Source organism: Balaenoptera ricei, chromosome 2 (assembly GCF_028023285.1).
Source record: "Balaenoptera ricei isolate mBalRic1 chromosome 2, mBalRic1.hap2, whole genome shotgun sequence".
Taxonomy (NCBI): Eukaryota; Metazoa; Chordata; class Mammalia; order Artiodactyla; family Balaenopteridae; genus Balaenoptera; species Balaenoptera ricei.
This window is the reverse complement of record NC_082640.1, coordinates 79082138-79105981: the sequence shown is the minus strand read 5'-3', so window position 1 is coordinate 79105981 and position 23844 is coordinate 79082138. Positions and strand designations below refer to the sequence as shown.

The 23844-nt window shown below is 42.1% G+C and overlaps 1 protein-coding gene across 5 annotated transcripts in view; it reads left to right on the top strand.

Annotated features, from left to right (window-relative positions):
- The first annotated feature begins 23307 nt into the window (after positions 1 to 23307).
- TCF12 (transcription factor 12) overlaps positions 23308 to 23844 on the top strand; it is a 373055-nt gene continuing 372518 nt past the window's right edge. For all 5 annotated transcript variants that reach the window (XM_059913202.1, XM_059913200.1, XM_059913209.1 and 2 more), the window contains exon 1: positions 23308 to 23551. The gene's annotated coding sequence lies outside the window, so the exon portion shown is untranslated. The remainder of the gene's footprint in view (positions 23552 to 23844) is intronic.

Genomic DNA, 23844 nt, shown 5'->3' with positions numbered 1-23844 from the left:
CCTCTAATTCTCACTAATGGAGTGCTAGGTAGAACAGCCTGCAAGTGATGGCTTGTGGCTTAGGGACCACTGTGAGTGGCTAGGATAAGAGCAAGGTCTTAGGTAGGTAGATAGACGGAAGGCCAAGTCTTGAAATGGAGCCAGATTACCTCTCCATTGAACTAGTAAAGACAGAATATGAAGGAAGATTTAAAACTTTAGAAGTAATGAAGGAGAGTAGATACAAAAACATTTTGAAGTACAGAAAAATGAAGGAAACTTTTGAGACCTAAGCCGCAACATCTGATGTTGTTTGGATTACGCCCTCCTGCATGCTCAAGGAAGGTAATTTCTCTTCCCAGCATGCAGGGTAGATTATGTTTGGCATCCCAGCATGCGAGGTAGATTATGTTTGGCATCGTTCTTTCAACAAGTAATTAGTTTAGGATGTGTGTTTGACACAAGTCTGCCCAATGGGACTCAGTTCTACTAGAGGCCTCTAGGAAAGGTTAACCTTCCTTTATTATGAAAGAGACAGAGACAGAAAGAAAGAAGTGGGAGACAACATCCCTCTTTGTTGGATTCCCTTGACTGCATTTGATGCCAAGAAATGCTGAAGCTATGATGCTGCCTTGAAGGGAGATAGCAGGAGAAATTACCATTGTCTGAGGATGCCAGAGTAGAAAGAAGAAATCTAGCTGGGGCCTCAGTGACATACTTGAGTTACTCGATTAACCAGTAAAGGAACCACCTTCCTCCAAACTTCTTATTTGTTGGGATAATAAATTCCTTATTTTTCAAAAGCTGCCTCCAGTCTGGTTTTCTGTTGCTTGCACTTATGTTGATAGCTTGACTTTTCTAATAAAGGTGAGAGCATGTGTTACGAATGTGAAATGTGGGACTTGAAAAGTTTGAAACAGATATTTCAGCTTTTACCCATAGCCTCCATCTTCTTATCCCTTCCCCACTCCTACTGGACTCAGACAAGGGCCAGGAGACACAGGACTGGATGTAAAGGGACCTCTCCCTTCTCAAGACTTAGTCTTTGTTTCCGGCTCAAGCTCAGTGTGTTTGACTCTTTTCCTGAGGACATGTTCTGTCTCAGGAAGCTCCTCATTCACTCCAGTAAACAGGCTTCTGGTGCCTTGCCCCATCAGTTCCTCAGACATACCCAGGTGTGTCTGAACCCCAAGCCACAGCTTCGGCTCAAGTGGGGAGCTCCAAGCACAGCACCATTCTGTACCAATATCTAGCAAGGCTTTGTGGCCCTTGAGCAGAAACAGAATTAAAATGGTCAAGACTTAGTGATGGGAACTGGCACAGGCATGGGATAAAGTCTGAATGCAGGAGTTAGCATTGACCCTTGAACAATACAGGTTTGAACTGCAAGGGACCACTTAATACGAGTATTTTTTTCAGTAAACATACAGAACTCTTATGAAGATCACACAGCACCAAGCTTAGAACTCTGCATCTACAGTTAGTGTCAATACATGTGTATTAAGTTTAATTTAATGAGCAGGCTGTGGGCTGAAGGTCCAACGGTTTCCTTTCACAGACTCTTCTGTTCAGAGAGTGTCTTTCAACTACCACCACCACCTTCCCCCACAAAACAAAACCTTCAATGTTTTCACCTCGGTTATCTAAGTTTATTTTTATAATATACTTTGAGATTGGGAGTGGTAAAATAGTTTTATTTAACTTACCAGGAAGAAACCGAAGACACAAAGAGATGATGTGACTTGGCCACGGTCCCAGGGGGCATGCGTGGCAGAGCTAGGATGGTCTCTAAGTCCCTGGGGGCTCTCAAGCCATTGTTCTGATGTCCCTGTATGTAATTGTTTTGACAGCAATTTCCCCGGTTCTCTCACTAGCCTGCTAATCACGCACGTCAATCACATGCAGGAACGCCATGGGCCTAGGGTCAGCCACAGTCTCAGGAGGACGTAATTCAAATGAGAAAACAAGGCACCATAGAGCACTTTCTCCTTCCAGCATGTATGTCAGTTGTGGCCTCGTGAGTCTGACAATGTGTGCAGGAGAGGATGTTGTTTTCTTTCCCCCGAGAGGGAGAAAGGCTATATCAAGTGTTCTGACCACAGCTGAAAACCAAGTGAGAAATCCAGCAGTTTAAGGTCCTCTGACTAGAGAACACTCAATGATATGGGAAGAGTTCTCCACCCAATCTCTAAAGAATCAGGAGGGCTGTCCTCTTTCTTCCTCCTCAACGACAGTCTCCGTAGTTTCACTCCAGTCTTTTAATAGAGCCTGAGGGTGGTGAGGCTTAATGTGAACCTTGACACAGATGGTTCACACTAATTACTCTTCTCCTGCAGACCACTCGGCCGTCCTTCCTCATTTCACTTTCACTTTGGCGAGCAGCACCGAGGAGCCCAGAAGCCACGGCCCAGGCCCAGACCTGGGAAAAGGGCCCGAGGAGACGCGCGCGTGGAGCCGGGAGGGCGGGGCGGGAAGGAGAGCGTGCGCGGGGGTAAGGATGTTCGGGTGAGGCGTGGATTCTGGAATGCGCGTGTGCGCGGCCCCCGAGCACCGCCCGCGCGGCGCCGATTGGCCGGGGGCGCGCGGCGGGGGAAACCCTTGGCTAATCTCCTGCCACTCAGCCGGGACGACTTCGGCTCCGGACCGCAGCGCCCGCGCGGAAGGACAAATAGTCCCGGCGGCGGTGCCGTGTGCCCCTCCAAGGCTGTGCTTACCCCGCCCGGGGCTGCGGGGGCCCAGAGGCCCGGGCGGCGGGGGAGGGGCGTCCTACGCGGCTCCTCGACCCCCCGCCCCCTCCTCGCGACCAGACGGGTGGATTGCGCTCCCTTGGGAAACGTAATTGGATTCCGGGCTCCCTCCAGTCGGGATCAGCGGAAATCGGAGGCTGAGCCTGCAGTGGGAGGGGCGGGTGGGGAGAAGACGCCGGGGAGGGAAACTTGGTGAAAGCACCACTATGCCTTGAAGTGTCGGCGTGCTGGTTTCTGTGCAGGCCGCGCTAGAAGGTTGGGTGGTAGCGAAGGATCCGTGAAGATTGCCCCCGGTTCCCTTTTCCGCCTGGCATGTGACTCCTGCCCTCTCCACGTTGTTATTCTGAAATTCACCTGGTTGCCGATCCCCGGGAAGAAAACTATTTTGGAACCTTTGAGACTTTTAGACACCACCACTTCGTTTTTCTCTCAGAGCTCTACTTGGAGCTGAGATGGTGAAAGAACCCTGTGCAGTCTGGGATTTGGAGATGTGTCTTAACGGGGTAACTCAGGAGAAAATAGCATTCTTACCAGAATCGTCCGGGAACGAAGAATATCTTAAGTCCTTGCTTTAGCAGTAGTAAACTTCCCTAATTCCCTTTCCCTTGCGGAGGTGGAGCAAAAGTGGGAGCTTTAAGCAGAGTTTTTGGCTGAAATGATAGGAATGTTCTAGGAATTTAAGAGACTAGCTCACCCCTCTTGTGATTTTTTTCCCCCGTCTCATTTACTACATTTCACTCATTCATTCATCATCAAGCAAGCTTTCACTGGGGACTTTCTGTGTGCCAGGCTCTGTTGTACTTACCAAGGATACATCAGTGAATAAAACGAGTACCTGCACTCATTGCAATTCCTCCAGTGGGGGAGACAGACTATACATTTACATAAACAAATAGATATACAATATAATGTCATGTAGCGATAAGTGCTGTGGAGACAAAGCAGAGTAGAAGGACACACAAGGATGCAGATGGAAGTAGTGTGTTTATATTTTAGCTAAGTTGATCTAGAAGGGCCTCTTTGAGAAGTTATGTTTAAATAGTGGTCTGAATGAAATGAGGAAGAAAGCCAAGCAAAAGTTTGGGGGAAGAACTTTCCAAGCAGAGACAAGAAGAAGTGCAAAGGTTTGGAGGCAGGAGAATGGTGAGTTTGAATTAGTAGGAAGCAAGGAGGCCAGTGTGAATGCTGTGCGAAGAGCAGGAAGAACAGTTGTAGATGGTGTTTCTGACTTCCTTCTGGCTCTGTTCCAATCACCTGTGAGAATAATCATTCTAAATCTTTACTTTTAGCACATCTCTTCATGCTTCAATAATTTCATGGCTATATTTTTCTAGTGCATTAAATTTACTCTTCTGACTGATTTTTTTCTGCCCCCATCTAGTTCCCTCTTACCCTATAAACTACTCCTCAATCTACCCCTTCAATTTTAGTTGGATCTGCCCCTCAAGAATATTCATGTTCACTTCTTCCTATGTATATTTATTTATGGATCTACCCTCACACAACTTAGTATTGATTCAGTAAGGATCTGAGGTTGCAAGTGACATAAAATCCAACTCAAATTGGCTTAAATAGGGAAGAGAATTTATTGGCTCACATAACTGAAAAGTTCAAGATTGAATGAAAACTTCAAATTACGTTATCAAGATTGGGATTCTCCCTGATATGTTGGCTGTTTCCTCTGCTGTTGGCTTCATTCTCAGGCTCCACAAATCAGCAACCAGCAGCTCTAAGCTCACACTGTCCTCACTACCCGCAAAAATTGTGTCCATTCCTAAACCAATCACTGTTGCCCAGCGAAGATGCTCAGATTGGCCTGGTCTGAACCAGAAGCCCATCCCAGAAGTTGAGTCTTTTAATAACACATGAATGGCACAAAAAGATGATTCCACTTTAGAAAATGGGACTATGGTTATCAGAGGAAAGGTAGACATGTCCTGGGTAATGGAAACAGGGGACATACAACACATCCCTGTTCTTCTGTTGATGTCCCCAAACATTCCTCTTCTACATATGCCTTTAAAAGTGTTTATGCCTACTCAATGCAACAATATTTTCTCCCACCACAAATGTACTCACTTCCTCCCCAAAGAGAGATGATCCAAAGATCATCTAGTTACTGCTGATAACTTCAAGTCCAAGATAGCAGGATAAAGCATGTTTTCCCAGCTTGTAGCAATATAGTTCTTCATGGTCTAGCAACCTAAGGCCACATGATAAAATTAGCTACAAAGTACTTAATTTATAATAGAAAAAGAAAAAACTTATATTTGGAAAAATGACTATGGCAAACACACAGTGGTCTCCAATTCATTGGATATATCGTATCTTGCTGGACAGGAATAGCAAAGGCTTCCTACCACGAGAGAAGAAAAAGTTCTTTGATCAACCCATCTGGCTGCCATATGTTCTGCTCTTGGAGAATCTCTCATCCATTGTTCTTCCATGCCATATCTGTAATGGACAATGGGGAGGATAATCCTTCTAGGGACCATACCTCTTTAGTATTCTGCTTCTTGATACAGTGGGTGTTGAAAAATCACTTGCTATGGCAGAGATAACTAGCTTTCACCAGCAAACAGCTGGGATCCTCTTCTGTTATGTAGAGTTGTTGCTAGGAAGTAGCTATATAGTCAGGGACTATATTTCCCAGCATCCCTGTTAATCTTGGTAAAGTCATATGACTATCTCATTGAACTATGAGTGGAAGTGATGTGAATCACTTAACAATGTGGTTAAGAACCAGGTAAGCCTTCTCTGGTCTCTTTTTCCTCCTATGGCTGCACTGAAAGGACTCTAAGACCCTGGAGAATACATAAGAGAGCCATGAGATGGAAAGAGTCTGAGTAACTAAATGACCGTGTAGAAGACCACCTGCTGATCAGGAATACTGATATTGGACTCTACAAAAGTGAAAAATAAACATTCGTTGTATTAAGCTACTCAGGCTTCTCCATTACCTGTTACAGGGGTAATTAGCCTCGGTTTTGTTCTCTAGATTTAAGGTTTCTCTCACAATACAATTTCCTTTACTTCTTAGTAAGCTTGCAGTCTATTTGTATGTCTCCAGTTCCATGATGGAAAAAACTCCAAAGCCAGAGGTCATGTAAAACTGCAGTCTTTGCATCTAGATTCCAATATGGCTATTTTTGTGTTTTGGTAATAGGCCTTGGTAATCTCCTCCCTTAATGGCCTCCATTTTGGTTTCTCCCTGAGAACAATTTGAAACAATAGCCACTGGTGTTGCAAGGGGGCTGGAGGGGGTGGGTGTGTGGGTGGAATGGCATAGTAGTGCTGGAGGAGCAAAGTGGGATAATTATCCTTCTAAGCAGGCAGGAATTTCTTGAGAGAGGCCTGGGTGTGTTCAGACTTCTTCTAAGTGCCCGTCTTTTCCATTTCTTGCCTCCATTGGCATCAACATTCTTTGGGGGCTTTTCCACCCTTAATGGCTCCGGATTATTGAAGTTTCTGTCATATTCGATTGCAGTCTGTAAGCAAAAATGGTCATTTATAACAAAGCAGTATTTTTTTTCTCTCTGCCTTAGATAAATAAGGCTCAATCCTAAACTTGAGTCTTTCTCACAGGACCTAACTAAAAGCCAACATGTAATAGTTGATGTTCTCTAGTAACTGTACTCTAGTATTTGACCCTTTTACATTTCATACTTGATAGGCACATTTCTGAATCCTAGTATACAACAGGTGCCAGTTTAACCTACTACTTTGCTATTGAATTCCCAGCCCAGTATAGATGGAGCCTCCTCTGAATCAACTGATTCAACAATTTAAGGTCTTTCTGTTACTAATCCCCACTCCCAGTACCAATTTATGAATTGTTAGAGCTATTTTAGTTGCAGGTGACAAAATAAAAAACACAACTTAAACTGACTTATGCAAAAAAAAAGAATATTTTGGCTATTGGCTCATATAACTAAAGAAGGAGTGATATATTTAGCTTAAGGCATAGCTTGATCCAAGGGCTTAAGCAATGTCATTAGAATTCTATTCTGCTTCATCTCTTGGCTCTGTGTTCTGTGTTGGCTTCTTTCTCAGGCTCCATATGGTGGCTCCTGGCAGCTCCAGTTCACATAATCCTTACTGTTAGCAATCTCAGTGGAAGAGTGCATGCCTCTTTCCCAGAAGTGCCAGCAATAATCTCCTTATATTTTATTGGCTTTGATTAGGACATGTGGCCAGAGGAATGATTACTCATGTTGTTGAGAGTGGAGTCCACTCCACCTAGAAGACATTGACTGAGAGCGATAGAAGAGGAAAATCAGGGTACGGTTATCAGAAGATTGAATTGATGCCGAGTGGCAAAAAACCAAATGTCTCTCGGATACCAACGTGTAGTGTTTCCTAATTGCTTCACATGTGTTGGTTTTATCTCCTTCACTGGACTGTAAGTGTCTCTGGAGCAGGATCATGTATTATATGTCTTAACAGTGCCAGCCCAGCAGGCAGTCCTTAGATACTGGCTGATTGATTGCCTCTTCTTATAACACTAAAGATGGCACACTCAAAAGGGTAAAAAGAGCTTAATAAAGGGATAATTTACAGAGGTAAATATATAGTGGGAAGGGTTAAGGGAACCAACTAACAATGGTAAAGCACTTAAGGACTAGTAACAATAAGAAGCCTTAAGCCTGAAGGAGCAGGGGAAGGGAGATTTTAATGGAACCCAATAAGAGCTGTAGTTTGGAAGGGGATTTCTGACAAAAGCTGTGACTATAAACAGAGAAACGTAGCCACTGCCAAATGTGGCCCATCAAAGGACTGGGAAATAAACACTTGTCCTCTTTTTCTCCCACTCTTTAAACTTCTTTTGGTACCTCCTATAGGCCAAACCCAGCCAGAAGCTAAAGCACTTGGATAGTATAGTCTGTAGAGGTCAGCCTCCAGTGTAGAGCAAGGCAAATAGGATGAAAAATGGGAAAATGGATCTGGAGGAGCAAATGGAAAATAACCAGGACATCCCTGTTATATTCTTTAGAGCAACCCTGAATAAAAACAATTCCATATGTGTTAACCATATAGCCTGGGTTTACTAGGAAAATATAATTTTACTCTTTCCAATAAACTTGTTAAATATATAATTAATGTGGTTTCATTTTTATAGCACTTTAAGACTTTAACATTCATGAATTCATAAATCATAAAAAGTCTTTTGTTAGCTTATGTACTTAAAAAGTTATCATCATTGTATTCATATGGAACTCCTCAAGAATACTGTACCTGGCAATCCATCAGAAAGCCCTGGCACAGCACTTGTCAAATAGTGACAAATTTGATCAATGTTTGATGATTTGAAGAATGATTAAATGAATAAAGCGTTTCAAGCTAGACTTTAAGTGGGAAACTAGATGAGTTTTCTTTGTTAGAGGTTGACACTAACTATACAACATCTACCAATCCTTCTCTTAAAGTCTGACATTGGCATCTTAGCTCTTGATCAAGGTGTTATCTCACAGGAAATAGAAATGCGATAAATTTTCTCTGTCAATCTTTAGAAGTAAGAAGTTCTATAATTAGCTGTCATGCTAATAAACTCACTTTAAAGTCCATTTCAGTTAAGGGACTATTATTTTTTTAATCTAAAACTGGGTTTCTTCGTGGAATTGTCGTTCAAATGTAAGAAAAATAAATATACTTGCTTCAGTATATAAGCTGGCATTATAAAGTGTCAGTCCAAACTATTTCTCTAAAAGATTTTAGTGAAGCCAAAAAAACAAACTTTTGTTCTTTGGCAATCCTGTGTATATAGAGCTTAAAACAGTTTACAAAATGCTTTCACATGTATCACCATTCATTTACTCATATAATAGTATTGAGTACTTACTATATGCCACACATAATCCCTGCCCTCACTGAACTGGCAGTCGTGAGCAGTTTTTCTCAGACTTAAATGAAAATATGAATCCCCTGAGGATCTTATGAAAATGCAGGCTCTAAATCTGAGATGGGGCCCAACACTGCATTTCTTTTTTTTTTTTTTTAATTTATTTATTTTATTTTTGGCTGTGTTGGGTCTTCGTTTCTGTGCGAGGGCTCTCTCCAGTTGCGGTAAGCGGGAGCCACTCTTCATCGCGGAGCGCGGGGCCCCTCGCCGTCCCGGCCTCTCCTGCCGCGGGGCACAGGCTCCAGACGCACAGGCTCAGCAGCTGTGGCCCACGGGCCCAGTCGCTCCGCGGCATGTGGGATCCTCCCAGACCAGGACTCGAACCTGTGTGCCCTGCATTAGCAGGCAGACTCTCAACCACTGCGCCACCAGGGAAGCCCCCAACACTGCATTTCTAACCAGCTTCCAGGTGATGCTAATGCTGCTGGTCTAGGGACCACACTTGGAGTAACAAGAGTCTGATGGACTCATTTAATCCTTTCAACAACAACAAGCGTTTATCTTATTATCTTGAGTAGTTACTATGTATAAAGCACTGTGCTATACATTGTAAACGAACAGTTCAATTAGACATAGACCTCCTGGAGACTCACTATATAGCTGAAAAAAACTAGTGTAACAAATAATTATGGATGTGTGATTCTATTTATATGAAATATCCGTTTATCTATTATAAATACCTATTTATCCAAATATCCATATGATATAATGTGAACAAATGTAATAATAAACATGTAGTCTAAATGGAGCTCACAGACTCTAAGTGATTAGCCCTAAGTCACATAACTAGTTAATGAGAGGGTTAGCACATAAACCTAGTCCTATCAAGCTAAGACTGGTCATTGTCAGAAACCTCCTTGCCAGAGGAGACATAGAGATGTATGCCAGGAAGTAGACATCCTTCCACCAAGTAGAGATTGCACCTGTCTCAGAATTGTCCTCACCCTGTGAGGCAGAGATCATCCTGAGTGGTGACCTTGGTGGCATCCATACACATACTGCCAGTTGATGGGCTGTGCCAGCTAGCTTCTGGCGGATTCTTTGGTTTCATCAGGGTTCTTAGTTTCAAGCAACAAAAATCAATTCTGACTGATTCAGTAGCAAAGTGCGCATCTCACAGCATCATTATGAGGGTTGAAAACCAAGCTCAGAACTGCCCCAAATCATACCGCAGAAAGAGCCCGGGAGAAGACGGCTATTACTGCTGCTGCTCAGCATGCTGGACTCTGCCGCCCTCCTCCGCCACCAAAACTGCCCGGGGAACTTAACTTGGCAACTGCAATGCTGCAAGAGAAAGAACTGACTGCTGTCCTTGCTTCTTTGTGTTACTAGTTCTCTACTCAAGGCCATGCAGGTGCTTCTGATTGGCTGAGGGTAGGCCGTGAACCTGAATCCAGGGTGGAAGGGAGGACAGTAAAGTATTTGACAACTTCTTTCACTTTCTAGATAGTAAGAATTGGGATTAACTTTCTTTCAAGCCTCACATATCAGTAAGTACTCCAAGCTCAGAGAGTTCAGATGCTGGGCTACCAAAAACCAAACAAACAAGACAAAAAAACAGCCAACCAAACAAACAAAAAAATATGTTCAAGGGCTTCCCTGGTGGCGCAGTGGTTGAGAATCTGCCTGCCAATGCAGGGGACACGGGTTTGAGCCCTGGTCTGGGAAGATCCCACATGCCGCGGAGCGGCTAGGCCCGTGAGCCACAACTGCTGAGCCTGCGCGTCTGGAGCCTGTGCTCCACAACAAGAGAGGAGGCCGCGATGGTGAGAGGCCCGCGCACCGCGATGAGGAGTGGCCCCCCACTTGCCACAACTAGAGAAGGCCCTCGCACAGAAACGAAGACCCAACACAGCCATAAATTTAAAAAAAAAAAAAAATGTTCATTACAGCCTTGCACAAATAGTGGCTTATGGAGTAACAGCATCAACATTAAGCACAAGCTTGATAAAAATACAGAATCTCAGGTCCTATTCCAGATCTGCAGAATCGGGATCTGCTTTCTAACAAGTAGCTGAGGTAATTTGTATTAGAAGTGTTGCTTTACATTATACAACTCATATTCTTTTTAATTTTCAAGGATCAGTGACCATTAGGCATTATTAATCCGTTGAGTTGCCAGATTTAATGCAGGGTGCCCAATTAAATTTGAATTTTAGACCAAGAACAAATCCACTTTTAGAATAAATATGTTCCATGAAATGTTTGGGACCTACTTATACAAAAAATTATTACTTGTGTATGTGAAATTCAGATTTAATTGGGTATAGTATTTTATCTGGCAATCATACTCATCCAAAAATTCTCTCTCTCCACAATGAATGGAAATGGACAAAAACAGTAATTGTCTACAGGAAAGCATTCATACCGGTTTTTGATTTTTGGCATGGTAGATTGTAAGTACTGAAATCAGAACATGGAAACTCTACACAGTTTCAAGTCTGCTCTGAGTTCTGCTTAAGTATTTAATGCTTGAGGTCCCCTAATAATATGAAGGGTGAATGTTCTGTTAACCCTAAATGAAAACTCTTTTGTTGGATAAGAGTTAATTTTTAAATATACCTATGAACTAACTTATTTAATGAGTTTTGACCAATATCACCTTTATCCCACAGAACCTGACCACATGAACTGAGTAAATAAAGAAAATAAATGATGACAATCACTGTTGGCTTCCCTCTGGACACTGCTACTCTAATTTAATTTTCTTCCTAAAGAAAAGGGTTGCAGCCTATGCCCAGGAGTTTTAGAAAAATAGCTTTCGAACATTCTGTTTGGAAAAAATTTCACAATTTGTATGGAAACACTAAAGACCCCGAATAGCCAAAGCGATCTTGAGAAAGAAAAACGGAGCTGGAGGAATCAGGCTCCCTGACTTCAGACTATACCACAAAGCTACAGTAATCAAAAGAGTATGGTACTGGCACAAAAACAGAAATACAGATCAATGGAACAGGATAGAAAGCCAAGAGATAAGCCCCCGCACATATGGTCACCTTATCTTTGATAAAGGAGGCAAGGATACACAATGGAGAAAAGACAGCCTCTTCAATACGTGGTGCTGGGAAAACTGGACAGCTACATGTAAAGAATGAAGTTAGAACACTCCCTAACACCATACACAAAAATAAACTCAAAATGGATTAGAGACCTAAATGTAAGGCCAGACACTATAAAACTCTTAGAGGAAAACATAGGAAGAACACTCTTTGACATAAACCACAGCAAGATCCTTTTTGACCCACCTCCTAGAGAAAGGGAAATAAAAACAAAAATAAACAAATGGGACCTAATGAAACTTCAAAGCTTTTGCACAGCAAAGGAAACCATAAACAAGATGAAAAGACAACTCTCAGAATGGGAGAAAATATTTGCAAACAAAGCAACTGACAAAGGATTAATCTCCAAAATAGACAAGCAGCTCATGCTGCTCAATATCAAAAAAACAAACAACCCAATCCAAAAATGGGCAGAAGATCTAAATAGACATTTCTCCAAAGAAAATATACAGATCGCCAACAAAAACATGAAAGGATGCCCAACATCACTAATCATTAGAGAAATGCAAATCAAAACTACAGTGAGGTATCACCTCACACCAGTCAGAATAGCCATCATCAAAAAATCCACAAACAATAAATGCTGGAGAGGGTGTGGAGAAAAGGGAACCCTCTTGCACTGTTGGTGGGAATGTAAATTGATACAGCCACTATGGAGAACACGATGGAGGTTCCTCAAAAAACTAAAAATAGAACTAGCATACGACCCAGCAATCCCACTACTGGGCATATACCCTGAGAAAACCATAATTCAAAAAGAGGCATGTACCACAATATTCATTGCAGCTCCATTTACAATAGCCAGGACATGGAATCACCCTAAGTGTCCATCAACAGATGAATGGATAAAGAAGAAATGGCACATATATACAATGGAATATTACTCAGCCATAAAAAGAAATGAAATTGAGTTATTTGTAGTGAGGTGGATGGACATAGAGTCTGTTATACAGAGTGAAGTAAGTCAGAAAGAGAAAAACAAATACGATATGCTAACACATATATATGGAATCTAAAAAAAAAATAAAAAGGTCATGAAGAACCTAGGGGCAGGACGGGAATAAAGATGCAGACCTACTAGAGAATGGACTTGACACAGGGAGGGGGAAGTGTAAGCTGGGACAAAGTGAGAGAGTGGCACAGACATATATACACTACCAAATGTAAAATAGATAGCTAGTGGAAAGAAGCCACATAGCACGAGGAGATTAGCTTGATGCTCTGTGTCCACCTAGAGGGGTGGGATAGGGAGGGTGGGAGGGAGATGCAAGAGGGAGGAGATATGGTGATGTATGTATATGTGTAGCTGATTCATTTTGTTACACAGCAGAAACAAACAGATCACTGTAAAGCAATTATACTCCAATAAAGATGTTTAAAAAATAAAAAGAATTCTGTTTGGGAAAAAGGCAGATTGTATGATATCTAAATTGAAATCAGAAGTATCACATTCAAAAATTAAAGAAAACTTTTAGTACTCTAAAATGTATACCAATTGCATTTATTTGGAAGATAGTTTAATTCACTTTAACATTATAGCCAGTCAAAATATTTCCAGTCAGCCAAGTAGGGAATTTTGAGTGGTTGAGAGATTGCATCTATGTCATCTCTCATATTGTACCTCAGGGTAACCTAATAGTTGATGAGAAGAAATTTCTCTTTACAGAGTATTCCAGGTAATAATCGATGCGGAAATGATAGAATATCATCATATTGTAAACTGTAATGAAATGATGCAACTAGGAAATGATCATCAATAATGGCTAACGGCACAAAAAGAGAGACAAGCAGACATTACTTGCCTCCTGTATATAACATCACTATGGAATATTCTTGCCAAAAATCAAACTAGAATTTTATCAATCCTATATATATAAATAATAATTTATATATATAAATACAGAATTTACAGGTGTTAAAGGAACATGTTAAATGACACCAGGAGAGTTACAATTAGAAAACCCGGGCTATGGAAAATCCTACAAGACAAAGAACACAGTTTTGCTTTAACAAATCAATTGAAAGAGGAGGGAGAAGCCATGGATTAACAGACTTACATATCAGACAATTCACTGTGTGGATCTTTTTTGGATCCCAGTTTAAACAAATCACCTGTAATAAAAAAATTTTTTAAACAATTTGGGAAAATTTGATTTGAAATCACTATCTTGAAGAGATATCTGCATTCCCATGTTCATTGCAGCGTTATTCACAGTATCCATCTACATTCAGTTCCATTCTGAATATTTGATATTAAAGCATTTTTATAAACATTGTAGGTGTGATAATGATATTGTCATTATAATTTTTAGAAGCATCCTATCTTTTAGATGTAAGTGCTGAACTGTTTGTGGATGAAATGATTTGATGTTTGCTTCAAATTAATATGAAGGTGAGGATGCTTGAATAATTGTTGAAGCTGGGTGGTAGGTTCAAGGGCATTCATTATACAATTCTTTCTACTTTTGTATGTTTGAAATTTTTCATAAGATAATTGGGTTTTAAAATTGTGTTTAGAGTATAATCTTAATTTTAAATATGTAATATAAATGCAGAGAATTAGTTCCCACTTGAGCATACGTCCTCCCCTAACCCCCACTTTCTTACCAATTACTCAATCACCTTAATGTTTTAAATAGTTCTCTAAGTTCTATGTGTACCTATCTCTAAATCAGTTCAATTCTATAGATGGAGAAAAAAAAAAAGCAACACACAGATGACTTTATTGATGGGCCAGTTGCATTCTTATGCTCTGTCCTTCTGGGACCAATACTTTTTGAGATGGTCAGGAATAGAAGACAGATCTGTAGTGAAGAGACCCCTGCTTCTCTGAGAGAAGTTAACGGATCCTTTGGGGATAAGCCTATGATTTTGATCTCATTAGTATTCTGAGCTCCATTCAAGTGTGACTGACAGTCACACAAGTCAATACAGGAGCATTTTGGGAGAGCCAAGATAGAGAGTTTTTTTCTTATACATTAGTGTTCCTGTTCTTACGGAGTTCATCAGAAAAACAAATCAGAGCACTTTTGATTCAACAAATGAGTGTAATGAACCTGTATTTCTAAGAAAACTGCATTATTGGGCTAGAAGAGAGATAAAATTCTAAATCGCTTGTACAAATAAAAAATGTTACTGAAGGAAATGCAAATATATTCTAGATGATTATTAACTCTTTCATTTTCACTTTCTTTAATCTTAGGTCGACTCATAGCAACAGACTAAATGCAAGCTTAGAGATTTAGAAAGCAACGAATATTTATATCTTTGATGGTTTTAATCCATCAAGCATACTTCATAAAAAAATAGAGTAAAATCAAGACGGAACACCATCAGACCATTAGAAATGGAGTAGAAGAGGGTAGCCAAAGACCTGGGAAAGGATGTCAGTCCCATCTAGTATTTTCCTCAGGTTTCATTCCCAATTCCAGAAGAAGTAATAGATGTTTAAAATATTCAATGGCATCCTTTTATCATGCTACTGAATATAGTTTGAAAGCTTAAGGTGATATGTTTAAAGATTAGAAACAATAAAGAAAAATCCTGCAGGCTTATAATGCAAAGGAAACAGGGAAAATTGTAGTAAGATATTTTGGATTTAGAGAAGAATGTGCCAATCACCAAAACTTAATGTGTAATTGCATAAAAATGCTGGTGCAGTGAAATTAGAAATTCAACAGATGGTCTCAAAATAAAATATTTCTGCAGTATATGAGAACAATTGATCCCTAACTCCTCTCAAATGAAAGTGTGGATAATTAAGTGCAATCTAAATCATCCAATCCAAGTCAATTCATTTTATCAAATCACCCAGGGGAATGAACTCAAGAAAAGGCAACTTTCACTGAAAACACAATTTCTCATTTAATTGATTAGACAATTACTGAGGGACTATTGGGGTTAGAGAGAAGATACAGTTATTGATAAGAAAGAGAAAATACATCCTTTACCCCTGAAGAGCTCCTAGTTGAGAGAAACTGAGAATACGCACCTAAGAACTTGAGAATATTGACCATGTATTCTCCTGATTTTTCATAAATGTTAAAATAAACAATAAATTCACTATAATAGACTAAATTTGTCAAAGATACCACTGACTTGTAAGAAAAGATTTATAAGATCTGACATGTGGTGAGAGCTGAACTTGGTGTCACCTAGCATCTTTTTCTGGACTTTTCACCAGGAATACCTTTTGCTTTTAGCAACCATCTTAAAATGGTTAATTTATAGGCATTTTATTCCTTTCAGCATTGCTCTACCTTGTTCAGTACATTTCTCTAATGGTCTTTATCTATTCAAGGTAACTAAACTTTAGCAGCCCACTTCGTGTTCAGCTTTATTATTCTGAGGCATTATGGGCCCCACAGGGACACCATTCTAAGGCACTATTTCTCAAACTTTAGTGTGCATCAGAATCACAGGAGGGACTTGTTAAAAAATAGTTTGCTAGCCCCACCCTCAGAGCTTCTGAGGTGGAGCTCCACTCACAGAGTAGGTCTAGGATGCAGCCCAAGAATTTGCATTTCTAATTGGTTGCCAAGTGATATTTATACTACTGGTCCAGGGACCACACTTTGAGAACCACTTTTCTAAGTGATATCTATCTGCTTCTTCTCAGAAGTAAGAGAGGTGAAGTCACAAGAGGAGTTGAGGAAGCCAAAAAAGAGTTTTTTTACTCCCATGAAAATCTCAGGCCTGGCTCTGTCTGTTTCTCCTCTTTCTGCAGGGTTCTGGTATTGAGTGTCTTTTTAAGATAGGTAGCTCCTAACACACATGTGCTCATAATGGTATGATGGAAGTCAGCTTATATATTCAGGGAGATGTGCAGGTCACACTCACAGATTAAGGATGAATTATTTCCAAAATAGATAACAAGATAAAAAGTAGGAACTTAGATGGATCTAGATATTGTCTTACTGAGTGAAGTAAGTCAGACAGAGAAAGACAAATATATGATATCGCTTATATGTGGAATCTTAAAAAAAGGTACAAATGAAGCTATTTACAAAACAGAAATAGAGTCATAGATGTAGAAAACAAACTTATGGTTACTAAGGGGGAAAAGGGGGGAATAAATTGGGAGACTGGGATTGACATATACACACTACTGTATATAAAATAGATAACTAATAAGAACCTACTGTATAGCACAGGGAACTCTACTCAATTCTCTGTAATGACCTATATGGGAATAGAATCTTAAAAAGAGTGTATATATGTATATGTAAAACTGATTCACTTTGCTGTATAGCAGAAACTAATACAACATGGTAAATCAACTATACTTCAATAAAAATTAATTTAAAAAAACAGGAACAGAGAATCCATACCATATTAAAGCACATGTAATTAGTGCCTTCTCACTCCAACAAAGGAAAACTTCTACACACTAAAAACCCAAGTACTAGAGGGCTGGTAAATGATCAGAATAGGGAAGGATGGCACTTCTTAAAATAATTGTTAGGAGTGTTATCAACTCCAGACACCAGGTTGCCTTTCCAGGTGATAAAGAATGTGCTTATCGCTGAGAGTAACAAGATTCTCATAAAATGTCAACCTGTAAACTTAGAGCTCTCCTGCTTATCCTCATTTTCTTTCATCTCCCACTTTTCTTTGTTGATAATTGAACACAAGTTCTTTAATACAGTGAATTGGGACTTCCCTCGTGGCACAGTGGTTAAGAATCCGCCTGCCAATTCAGGGGACACCGGTTCCAGCCCTGGTCCAGGAAGATCCCACGTGCTGCGGAGCAACTAAGCCTGTGCTCCACAACTATTGAGCCTGCGTTCTAGAGCCCGCGAGCCACAACTACTAAGCCCGCGTGTCACAACTACTGAAGCCCGCGAGCCTACAGCCCATGCTCCGCAACAAGAGAAGCCACCACAATGAGAAGCCCATGCACTGCAACGAAGAGTAGCCCCAACTCGCTGCAACTAGAGAAAGCCCGTGTGCAGCAACGAACACCCAACGCAGCCAAAAATACATAAATTTTTTAAAAAAGAGCTCTGCATATCAATAAAGAAAAGACTAACAATCAAATGACAAAATGGCAGCTCCAACCATAGCTTGTTTCCTTGAGCAGGTGCCTAGGTCACAAGTCTGTGTCCTGGCTGCAAAGGGTCTTCGGAATTTTGGGTTCTAACTTACATGTTAGGAAGGCAGGAGTTATATCACGGGAATGTTCTTTAATACAGAAAGTCTGTTTAAAAGATGGTGGACGTTCATGACTATGACAAATATCCACTACCATTCTTTTGCACGTTCTATTATAATGGTGGTCACAAGGAAATTATGGATGCAAATTTAATTTCCATTTTCAAAAGCCCAGCTAATTACTTACTTAAACATTCAGTTGCTATTTTCAGGACTAAAGGGTCTTCTGTCATTCATTTATTCTTTCAGTTTTTCATAAGCCCCCAAAATATTTACTATGCACATACTATCTACTTGGCACTGTCTTCTAGGTGCTTGGAATACACTAATGAACCATACAGAAAAAAATTTCTGCCCCCATGGAGTTTACATTCTAGTGAGATGTCTTCAGTCATTGTTGGTACTCCACATCAGTTTTCAAACTTTTATTCCAAACAAGGACAGGTTAAAATGGATGGAGCAAAATAAGTAGTCCAGTGTTTGTCAGCTTTTCTAAGACAGTTCTATTAGTTGGTTTAGTTCCTAGGCACCTGCCTCTTCAAATACATGGCAAAGATATTTTAAAATCTGGTAAAAATATTTTAAAATTTGATATATTAAAAAATACTGGGAATTCCCTGGCGGTCCAGTGGTTAGGACTCTGAGCTTCCATTGTAGGGGGCCTGGGTCCGATCCCTGGTCAGGGAACTAGGAACCTGCAAGCTGTGCAGTGCAGCCAAAACAAACAAACAAAAAACCAAAAAGGTGTTTGTTGTTTGGATGCTTACCTCATTGCAGTGAATAACTGAGATCAGACTACCAGAAATATGTATATTAAATTTGACTATTCAAAAGAGAATATAATAATTAGAGGATTCTTTGCTTGCCAAAAGTTAATAATATTTTAAAAATTCTTTAGAGATGCTGAGAAAAGAGAGCAAAAACTGTACGTGTATTATTTGCAGGTGAGGCCACTGTGTGTTCTATCTGGGACCCAGTTGGGTGTATCTCTATCCCTAAGTCACATTGACTTAGTCACATTGATTAGGTCACATTAACCAGAGAAAAGTAATATTTGCTTTAAAAATGATGACATATAGAGTTACTTAAAAAAATACTTCCAAACCATTACTTCATTTAGCAATTTTTTTTCTTCAGAATGTTTGAAGGCCTTGTTCCATTGCCCACGAGCTTCTAGTGTTGTTGAACAATGGATGACATTTTGGTTCTTAATTCTTTGTGTTTGTCCTGTTTTGTGTTCTCTTTGGAAGCTTGAAGATCTTATCTTTGTCTGCAGTATGATCAAATCTCCTGATCACATGCTTCGGTATAGATCTATTTTTATCTGTTTTGGTGGGCACTTTGTGAACCCATTTGATTTGGTAACTCATGTACTTCAGTTCTGGGAATTTTTCTTAGATTATTTCATTGATGACTTTCATCATTTTTCCCCCTTATCTCTCTTTTTGGAGCCATTATTATTTGGATTTTGTACTTCCTGAACTGGTCCTCTCTACTTTCTAAGAGATTTCCTTAACTTCCTCTTCCAAAGCATTTATCAATTTTCTCCCCATTTATACTCTCCCGTTTTCAATCCCAAATGCTCTAAATGTCTCACATGATAGTGGCTTCTCTCAAATGTCTGATAACCAATCCTTGGTTGTCTGCTCATATTTAAGAACAGGACAATAAAATGCTGATTGGAAACTCTGAGTGATTGGGTGGGGGGTTTGTCAGCTATAAACGTCTCTATAGAATTATTTGTTTGGGCTAATAGGTGGGGACCTCCCATGTTAATATCTTCAGGTCTTTCCTCTTGGGTTGATCAGATTCCACATAGAAGGATCTTCTAATCTCCTCCTTGGAAGTTGAAGGTCTGCTGCTGGAATCTGGGAGCCAAGTTGGTAAAGATATTTGGGAGCCTCAGCAACCAATATACAAATGTTCACTTAATCCCCCTACCCTCTAGAGATCTCCTGCTTTACCTTCTGCAGAGAAGTTTGCAGTAAAGCCATTTAATGGCTTAAATAATAAATGACACTAGCAAGGAGAATACTCTTTTTAGCTATGAACAGAGAGGAAAGGCGAAATCCATACCAGGAAACCCCCAAAGGTGAGGGATTCTTGCTGGCTGATCAAAGAGAATGAGGAGGGGATCGTTGATGACTAGTAGAATCTGGCTTATGATAAAAGTGGAAAATCTTGGCTTTTAGTTCATCTTTGATGTGAGTGCCACGAACTGAAGGTAATACTTCTTATTAAACTAATTGTTACATAAAATTGTTCCCTTTAGTCCCAAGGGGACAGCTATGGAAAAGAAAGCACAAACTCCTAGCTGCTCTCCCACAGAGCAAGGAGCTACAAAGGAGTCTATTAGCCATTAACCTTCGTTCTAAGGGGAAAATGTTAGGAGGCCAGTCACTCCATCTAGATAGCAACTTACCACTTGACTTGATTGGCTCTATTCTCTCTCCTCCTCCTCCTTCTCCTTCTCTGAGCTTTCTAGAATTCTTGCCTTCTGAATAAGAGGCCAAGTTCAAGTCATTCTCCCAAGGGAGCAAACTGCATTGTTTTGGCTGCTTTTTCTTTTGACTGTAAAGGTTTCTTTGGGCATTTCAGGTCTCCCTGATAAAATTGTGTGTCTGTGTTTTCGAGTATAGAGTGGGGGGCTCTTAGAAAGAAGAGACTGAAACTATGCTGACAGAATTCCTGTGTCTGCCCAGCAGTAGGCTAAGGTGAATGGGCAGTAAATTAAAATCTATCAGATTACATCCATTTTGAGGGCAGGGTGGGTTTGATATTTTCTGTTCCTAAACAGCATTTAGCACCATGCCTTGCATGTAAGAAGCGTTCATTAAATATATTTCAATATTGATTTATTGATATTAACTTATACTACAGAAACAGTACTATTAATTATCACTGAATATGTGTTACTGGCTGTTTCTCTCTGAGCTTTTTAATAAAGCTTTCTGGCTCTATCTGGCAAGGTCAGCAAAAGCCCAGAAATGACTTACAAATGACACAACTCCAGTTTTTATATTCTTTTTGTCTTCCATATATGTCCAGAGTATTATAGAAAATCCATTGGTGGGGAAAATATTTCCCTATTAAAAATGATACATGAAAAGACTGTATTACAGGATAAGAAATATATTCATGTTTAATGTCAAATGACTGACAGATTTAATTCCAGCCTCCCTTTTTTGAGTGTGTACTATACACCTGGCACTATGCTAGGGGCACAGTACAGACAGATGCATAGCAGTCCCATCCCTCAAGGAGTGTTTAATCTAATGAGGAAAATAAAGTATATAACAGTATGGGTCATAATAGAAATGAAAAACTTCAGTCAGTCCCTCAAAGGAGTGAGGGAGCCCCCATGACTGAGGGTTTGGGCAGACAGTAATTTCTTCCTCTAAATTAGTTGTATGAGAAGGATGAGAAGAAACTGGCTCTCCTTTTGTCTTGAGATGGGATTATATGCCTTCTCCTTTCCCCAAGATTTCTCTTCAGTTTTACCACTGAGAATCTTTCTACTGGTATGGGGCCTTAAAAGTTCTAGTCAGACTTTTCATCTTGATGTTTAGGTCTTTGCTACAAAAAATGGCCATTGGGCCTATATCACTTAGAATACATTAGATTACAAACAGCAGAATACTCTGATCCTGTTGGTTCCATCAATGACGGTAGTCCTGGGTTCAGAAGCTGTGATCAGAGACTCAGAAACATCACCAAAGCATATCTTTTTCTGCCTATGCTTTCTCCATGTCTGCTTTATTTTCACCTGGCTGGACCTGGTGATTGGAAGATGGCTGCCCAAAGTCCAGAGGTTCCTTGATTTTTTTTTTTTTTTCCATAAAATATGCTGGTGATATTCCTTCACATTTTTTCATTGTTTATATGCTCCTGGATTTCTTGAGTACATGCAGAAAGAGGAAGTTGCCTCTGAAGCTCTCGGAATATGAAAAAAATAAAAACTTTCCCCAAAGCCCCCAGCATTGGCCCAAATCGTGTCATGCACATTGCCAACCAATAACTGTAGCACGGAATGGGACTGTGCTGCTTTATTTAGGTTGGAATTTTGCTCATTTGCTTGGAATGGAACCGCATTCTCCAGGAGGCAGCCAGGCCAGGGATGTGATGCTAAGAAAGGGGGTAGGTGTTTACCTAGATAAGGGGTAGTAGATACAGGGGAGGTTGCCACAGGATCTGGCCAGGTGCAGGGTGTCGCCATTGAGAACGTAATGGAAACCCTTACCCCCAAGCTACAATTGCCTTCTTCCGCTGGACAGCTCTGTTTGTAATAAAGTACAGTAATTGCATATTTGCAGCCGAGTCTATCTCCTTGCTTCCATGCAAATCTGGGCTCCAGTGGCTCCTTCTTGCCAGGTTGTTGCCCTCAAGGCGTTGGCTGCGTTTTTCAACTTGTTACTTTGGATATGTCTTCTTTCCTCACAGTGTTTCTTCCGCCTGGGGCTTACTGGTCTTTACTGCATTCACTGACCCAAAAGAGTAAAAACATTGGCTGCTATTGGAGAAAACCTTACTTTGACATCTGAATAGAATGAAATTGAGGATTAGTTATTTTGTCCTCTTCTTACTCCGTTTGGGGTTCTTCAGGCCAAGTTCAGTACTTGCGCCAAGACTGCGACTTTGTGACAGAACCTCTCTGGGCTGTCTCTGTAAAATGAAGGGACTGGCTTGATCCATTTACAAGAACTCGTCCTGCTGTGCGATTCGGTGGCCTCTTTTGGGATTCGGATGGGAAGAGAGGATTGTAGACGTGGACGCTTGAGTGAGTGGAGTGTTTGGGAACCTGAAGCCCACGTTGCTTTGTGTGGTTTGAGGAAGGTTTTGCCTCTTCTGCATTCCGCTCAGCAACGAATTTGACCAACCGTACCTACTCCAAAAGCTGACCGAGGTGGCCGGTCTCCTTCCCCACACACGCATCTTCCAAGCCGAGCCCTACGCAGCCTCCCAGGGCCGGAGCCTTCGGGCCAGGCCGAGTGTGGCATCCGGCGTCCAGCGCGGCTTGCTCGGGAACGGAAGCCTTTCAGGGCTCTGCGGCCTCGGGCTGGGTGGCCTGGGCAGTGGATCCAGATGCGCCCGCTGTAGCGTCTCCGCCGCTCCGCTTCGGGGCGGGAAGCCGGAGCAGGACGAGCCGGGGGAAGCGCCACGGTGACCGCCTACCCTCTCCCGGGGGCCCGACCAGGCGTCCTCCCGGGCGGCCTGGCCCTGCCTCGCTGGGTGTCTGCGCGTGCCTCCCACCCATCCCCGGCGGCTCCGACTCCGTCCCGCTTCACCCCACCGCGGGCTTTGTCCGCCAGCCGCGCGCCAGCCCCTCCCCGTTCCCGCAGGCTCCTCCCCGCCCCCTCGGCTGGCCCCACTTCCTCGGCGCAGGCGGCAGGAGCGGGCCGGGGACGAAGGGGTTAACCCGGGGCTCTTCCCGGCGCGGAGGGATACAGAGCCGAGCCGAGCGCGGTGCTGAGGCCGCCTCAGCGAAAAAAATGTCCGCCTGAGGAGACCCACAAGTTCTATTTGGGGGGACCGCCAGCCCGCCCCGGGAGGAAGGGGCGGCCAGGCCTGAGAGCTGCCTCCCCCGCCCGGATCCGAGAGCTCGCGCGGGGCAAAGTGAGCCGAACCGCCGGGCCGTGCAAGGGAAAGCCCGAGCCCGCTCTCCCGGCCAAAGTGAACTTTAATCGGGGTGGTTGGATGCGGAGACGGGGCGGCAGGTAATTGCGGGCCGGCAAGCGGGAGGGGGACGCCGTGTTGGGGCTGGGGGCTGCGGAGCGCCGCCGCGTCCCTGCCGAAGCGGAGGCGCCCCCGGCCCGCGCCCCATTGTACAGAGGCGAACTCGGGGTCCCCTCCAAGTTGGGGAGCGGAGTGGGGGCGGAGGCGAAGAGTCGCGGGCGGCCAGGCCCGCGGGCGGCGCGCTCGGCCTGCGCGCCCCGCTCAGCGCTCGGCTGGGGTTCCGGGGCGCGCGGGAGAGCGGGTTCTTCGGCTGCCGAGCCAGGCTCATTGTTAG